The sequence below is a fragment of the Danio rerio genome, chromosome 4, assembly GCF_049306965.1.
Source record: "Danio rerio strain Tuebingen ecotype United States chromosome 4, GRCz12tu, whole genome shotgun sequence".
NCBI lineage: Eukaryota > Metazoa > Chordata > Actinopteri > Cypriniformes > Danionidae > Danio > Danio rerio.
Genome location: NC_133179.1, coordinates 69,066,398 through 69,073,884, shown reverse-complemented (window position 1 = coordinate 69,073,884; position 7,487 = coordinate 69,066,398).

Genomic DNA, 7,487 nt, shown 5'->3' with positions numbered 1-7,487 from the left:
GCTTTCGCGTCTGCACTCTGCAGCGGGGCACAGATCAATATATTCCTGTCTATTCTATCTAGTTACCTATTTGTCCTTATACATATACTTTTTTAAACTTTTAATCTGCACCACGGCCTCGGCAACTTCCTCCTGCTGTTTCCTTAACCTGCAAGTCTTTATTTTACAAATGAAATGAAGGGTCATTCATGTATTTTAAGATGCACTCGGTCAGAAGACAAGCGCAGGAGATATCATGACATTGTGTTTTTGATCGTCAGCATGATGTAGGCTTATAGTGACAATAATATTTATACAATATGGATATTATAATGATATTTATACATGATCAAACTAGTGTGCAACTTAAGCAACTTTTTTTTTACATTTAGTTTTGTAGTTTGGGCCCAAACAAATATTTGTTGCATTTTTTAATAGTTTAAAGAGCCCATATTATGGGTTTTTGAAAATTCCCCTCCATGTAGTGTGTAACACAGCTCTAAGTGAAGTGAAGTATCCAGCTAAGGCTTAAATCTGTAAGAATACAGTGTTTAAAACGGTTGATTCATCTATAAAAGAGTCGACTCATAGTGCTTCAAACGAGTCGCCTTGATACCGACTCATTAGGTGTTTCGCCATGACGTACGAACGAAACCAAGTTATTCACGTGCACGCGCAAACCCGGGAGATTTCAAACCTGAGGCCCCGCCCTCTGACGCAGAAACCCAGACACACACACACACCCACAAACACACGCACACAAACATGCCGGTCGATTGAAGTCACACTGCAGATGGACATTATCGATTCTCTACCCAGAGATGAAACCTCAGCATTATAACCAAGCAGTTGGAAACTTCTGCAAACTACATGCTACAAAGTATACTTCATCTGCGTTTGTTAAAGTAAGGATCAGTAAAGAGTAACTTACTAATGGACGTCAGGATGAGTTTCTTCCTCCATTTCTCAAGTGTAAGTACGTGCGATTAAAGTTGCCTCGTTGACTCTAGCTTGCAAATGTATTTAGTTGGGATTTGTTACTTGTAACCGCGTGTACTGTATCAGGTTAACTGGCTATATTCTCTTATCGCGTGCAAAGTTACGTTAAAAATGCGACGCGTGCTGTTTGTTTACGGAGCTCCGTGGTAGAGGTCTGCATTCCCGCGGCTGTCCCCGCGCCAGATTTCTGCGGCGTGGGAATAAATTTCCGAATCAATCGCGGGAGCGGTCGGTAACAGGTTTAATTTGGGACGGGAGCGGGCTGTCTAGCAATATCGTGGATATTGCTATGCGAATGAGACAGAGCTTTGCCTGCCTGTGTGTCTGCTTGGCGCTTGTGTGTATGTGTTAGTGCGCGCGTACGAGAGAGAGAGAGAGAGAGCTCTGTCTGGCTGTCTCTGTACTGTTTTGCTGGGTGATTTTCGGTTATGTTCTCCCCCGCTCTTTAGCGGGATCGGGCGCGGCGGGCAGAAAACGGGGCGGTTCGGGCACCGGGACAAGAAATTCTAAATATAAGCGGGAGCGGTCGGGTTCAGGCTAAAACCTGGCGGGTGCGGGCGGAAGCGGGAGCGTTGTCGTCCAGAGGTGTGTGTGTGTTTGTGTGGCAGCTAAAATCCACGCCTACACTATGGAGCGCGTATGAACTGTGATTACTTTTATATTGCTGATTAGCTATTGGGCATTTCATTCTCTGACTGAAGGCAGTCGACCAATCGTGACAGACAGTCATTGGTCCAATCAGCGCAGATTAGCTTCGCGCTAAGGAGGGGTTTGGGAACAAATGAATCACTGGACGATTCATACAGGAGTCACTGGGATAATTAGGTAAAAATAAATGCAGATTATAAGACCATGAAAGTGTTTTTTGACCTTGCATGCATATGAGACTGTTGTTGGAGACCCTTACAACCAAGATATGACCCTATTTCATGTATAATATGGGCTCTTTAAGTTTATTTGATTGACAATGTAAAAGCTGTTAGCTACGTTTGATGTTTTATTGTTGAGTTAAACATGTTTTTTAAGGGTCTCTGACACATTGCTTTTATTATTTATCTTTATTTTATTAATCAACTTTAACTGTGTGCGTCAGCAGGCAGTTTTTGTTATGTTCATTACTAATTACGCTCCCTCAAAACACACAGGCACCCACATTTCCAGTGTGGATTATAATTTTATTTTAATAGTAAATAAATAAAAATGTAGTTTTTTAATTTGTCAACTCTCGTTATTTCCTATATATGGCCTTTTGTGCTTTTATACAATGGGAGTTGGTAAAGCTATTCAAGGGCATGCACAGATTTTCAATACTTTATTATTATTATTATAATTTTCCTCATCTGCAATTCCTGTATTTTGGCATTTTTTTGCAGTCCACTTAGAATCCAACATGGAAATCAATGTTTTCTTTATTGGCATTGATTGTTTTGAAATTCAAATGGCATTAACATGCCTGTGTTTTCATTTCTGTAATAAATATGGCTGTCAAGCCAGGATCTTGATGGTTTATTGTGGGTATGTTGTTTACATGAAGAAATCTGTGTTACAAGTAAACAAAAATTAAAAAAATTGATTATATTTTGAATTTAAATAGTATTTGTCTTGCGTTTACATTAATTTTACACTCGAATAGCCAACATTACAAGTTTCAGTTTTTAAATGCGATTAATCGCAATTCATTTTTTTTAAGTGCGATTAATTAGTTAATTTTTTTAATCGATTGACAGCGCTAATATATATATATATATATATATATATATATATATATATATATATATATATATATATATATATATATATATATCCAGTAATAATGCTGGTAAATTGCAACAATTTATATAACACAGCAATGGGCATTAATCAAACTGACATGAAAATCTTTGAATATGCTATCAGCTTCCTCTTCCTCAGACATGAGCATCCTCAACCTTTACCACGGTGAATGGAGACCCACTGAGAAGCAAAGCATAGGTGATATACTGAGCCAAAGAGCAATGGATCTTTCCCCCAGATAGCAAAGGACAAATGGCTTTCATTAAAGCCTCGCATAACCCACGCCCTGGCTGATGCCTACCTCTTAAAAAAAAAAAAAGTAAAGCTTTTTTTAAAGTCGCAAGCTCTGTGATTGGTCGGCTTGGTAGCTGTGACCAGTGTGAATTGAGACTTGCACAAACCCATTGGAGCGAGTGTAGAGTCTCATGTAGGAGCTCTAGATGGATATTGTTGTTTTGCATCTACCTTATGATTAATGTCATTGCCCGTCCACCAGCTCCCGCCTCTAAATGAGCGAGTTTTACCTACTTGTACTTTAAGGTAGTTTTCAGAAAAAACAAAACACCTGTTAAGAAACTCGACTAGGATTGGGTACCGAATCCCAGTGCCATTATAGCACCAGTACCTATGTACTCAGTACAACACATTCGGTGAGCGAGAGAGACTCTCTTCAGATCATGTTCATCAAAATTGGTTATACTAAACTTTTTAAAAGTGTATTTTACAAGCAAGGATTCTGACACAGCAACGTGAAGCAGATGCTTTACAGAAATTGCGTGTAAGGGGGAAACACGTCAAACTTAATGACACATTTAAGGGCAAGGAAACAACTTAAAGGCGGAGAAATGCGCTGTCTCGGAAAGCTTGCCTCATCATCTGCCAATTTCAATGAGTACATACATGGACACCAATGCTCCGATTTTGAAATGATTAGGATAATACTCTGATTAAGAGTCTAGACTACCGTGTAAACAGTGATTTTTGATTACCTTAGAGGACCACAGACACCTGCCTCGCAAAATGCAGAGGTTTTTACTTACCATTTAACATTTCTTGTCGGCTTAGTCCCTTTATTAATCTGGGGTCGCCACAGCGGAATGAACCGCCAACTCGTCTAGCAAGTTTTTACGCAGCGGTTGCCCTTCCAGCCGCAACCCATCTCTGGGAAATATCCACACACATTCATACACACTCATACACTACGGACAATTTAGCCTACCCAATTCACCTGTACCGCATGTCTTTGAACTGAGGGGGAAACAGGAGCACCCGGAGGAAACCCATGCGAAGGCAGGGAGAACATGCAAACTCCACACAGAAACGCCAACTGAGCCGAGGTTCGACCCAGCGACCTTCTTGCTGTGAGGCGACAGCACTGCCTAATGCACCACTGCCTCGCCCACCATTTAACATGCGGTATCAATTCCATTGAAAGAGCAGTCTTCCACCAGTCCTTACTTAATGATCGCAACAAATACCTCAGTTTGTCATGGGCGCATGAATGAAAGTGAAACTGCAGTGAAAGTAGAAAAATGAAACACCTGAAATTACATGAAACTGGAGGAAACATGGATAGCGTGGTGACACAATGACGCTAATGGATCTATGTAGTATTACATGTAAGACAGGATCATGAAAGGAACATTTAAAAGCAGTCTTATTCAGATTAAGGCAAGTCACTAGATTACTGATAACCATGTAAACATAGGCACAAGCCCCAACCCTAGAAAAAAGGAGTTCAGTATTTTGATGACAGCACTTCCGCAGGTAATTAGTAAGCTAATGTAATTTCATAACGCTAATCTTAAATTCATGCTAACCAACAAATTATCAAAGGAAATATATTAATGCAATTTAAATATATTAAATATGAATTGATTTTTATTTTAAAATTTAATTGTATTGTTCTATTACATTTATTTTTTTAAGATTTTGTCAAATGAAAGATTTTTCTAGAGTCATCCACCATCATTTTGTGGCTCAAAAGTATCAGTTCAGGCACCGGTCCCATTTTAAAAGTATCGATTTAGCACCCGTATCGAAATAACCCCATCTGAGGCCCAACCCTAAACTAGACACAGAGGAACATTAAAGCCCACTGCATGCTAGCGTTTCGGAAGTGTTATTGCAGAGCAACACAAACAGCACACAGAAGTATAAATGCATGACTACTTGCAAGGCAGGCACCGTGGGTCATGCCGATCACTCGATGCAGAAATATAAACTAGCCTTCTAGAGTTCTCTGGGATGTACTCTAGGCACATGATTGTCCGTCTACCAGTTGTTCCAGTCCCCTGAGAACATTTCTCATCTTCAAAACACAAATGAAGACACTTTAGAAAAAGATCCTGAGATGCTCAAAGTCCAGAAAATAAACCAAAAAAATTGTCCAAACAGTTCTTGTGACTTCAGCGGTTCAATTGTAATCGAGTCCCAAGAACGCTTTGTGTGCTGTTGGACCATAGTGGCTGTTTTTTTGCCGCTGTATTCTTCAGTATATCTTCATTTGCATTCAGCAGAAGAAACTCAAACAGGTTTGGAACAAGTAGAGGATGAGTAGATGACAGAATTGTAATTTTAATGAGAACTACCCCTTTAATCCCTAGTAGCAAAGAATTCTGGCCCAGATTTGGCATAAAGCTGGCACAGCCGGCATTCATCCGGCACTGGCATACAGCATGTGGGCCAAACATGGCCCGGGTTTGGCAGAGGTGGCACCGTCTTTAAGGCGGCACATAAGATTTGGGCCAGATGAAAAACGTAGTATTTGGCCCAGATTTAAAAATTTGATATGTGGGCCATGTGAGTTTGGCCAGTCTTGACCCACATTTAAAATACACTAAAATCATTTTTGATTCAAAATTCTACCAATCAGGTCACTTTGATAAAAAGCATGCCCATTGTGTGCCTAAAGCGCATCACTCCATGGATTTATCAATTTCATTGCAATCGTGACACACCAACCTATCTGGCCCAGTTCAGGCCCAGTAATGAGTTATTAACTTGGCTGAGACTTGGCCCAGATATGGCCCGTGTTTGGCCCTTGTCTGGAAGCCAGATTTGGTCCAGTCATGTACCGTAATTCACTGCGGCATGTGGGCCAAGCAAAACCTGATTGTGTGGGCCAGAGCTGGGCCAAAGAAATTTTGCTATGTGGGATGCTTCTTAAGTAAAGGTGAGGTTAAATATTATTACTGAAGACATTGCTAAAAATGGCAGGAGACGTGAAACACAGATAAGAGACAACAATTCATATGAAAAAAAAAAACCTAGATAAGCTACGAAGTTGTAGAAATAGGAAAGAAGAGGTCATAATTACGAGGATGAGATTTGAACATTAATAGTAAGTGATGTGTTTTAGACGTGTAGCGGCTTTCCAATTGCTGCTATTGTTGGTAGAGCAAGCAAGTTTTGTACGACGCGTAAAGTCAGAGTCCGTAGGCAAATAGATGCAAATAAAAACGTCTTTATTTTCCAATCAACAGAATTACTTAATCACTTTCCTTAATCTATATGCACACTTCTCTGTTACCTTGAGTTGAGTTGAATTCTCGAGTTACGAGACGAGACGTTCAGTTATGATCAAAAACTGCGTGCATCCTACCAACACTGTCTTACTCCATGCAGTGAAGCCACAGTTATATAGTGTCGCACTGACACCTTGTGGCCAATCGCCAACATACAATGTATGGCTCCTACAAGACGGTTGTTGCTAGATCGGATATGGTTGCAGCCGAAATTAGTGATAATTATTTATATCATTTATTAAATGTCCTATTTATTGTATTTTATCAAGGTCTACACCCACCCCAACCCTAAACGCAACCGTCACAGCACTATAAACACTGTAGTTGTACCGAGTATTATTTAGGTTATCTACAAAATTAACCAATAAATTGTATTTTTTAACGCCTACCCCAACCCTAAGCCCAACCGTAACAGTACTGTAAAAATAATAATTATTGTTATACAGCGTCATTAAAAAATGCTGCTATATTAATGTGCATATCGCACTTTCAGCCAGCCGCAAATCCCATCTAGACTTTACCGTTTCAGACATGCAAGTCATCATAAAGGGGATAAAAAAGTTTCTCAAAATTGTCTTTAAAATGTTTAGATGGTTTTGATCACCTTCAAATACTGAATGTGTCTGTGTCAGAGCAGATATGTTGTGTAAAGTGGAAAACCAGAGAGAAATTTATTAATAAGTCATGACTACACAACGGCGACAATAAGTGGCAAAAACAGCTAAACAACAAAAAAAGACTTTTAATTTTTATTTTTATTGAAAATACAAAATCCAAATACAACAAAATGGGATTCAACTTTACAAATTGTGTGTCACATATGGAAGGCTCAACACAAAATGATATACAGGAATCCAAAAATATAAATGTAATTTACAAAAAACATTCAAGCTAAGATTAAAAAGGTGAATGGAAAACATACAAAGAAATCAATACAACATAGATATCAGCTATGGCAAGTTATATGCTACAAAAAAAATTAAGCATTTTTAAGGCAATTTTTGTTTTTTTTATTTTAGCCAGGGCATCTGAAAATATTTAAGTTCTTTTATAAATACAATGAGTAATGGAAGTGTTTTGAAATATCTGCATTTATGAATAAAATATTTGGCTAATACAATTATCATATTTATCAAATCGTGCAAAACAGAACAATCTTTAGTAATTCTATATAGTAAACAAAAAGAACTTTTATTTTGGCGTGGCGGT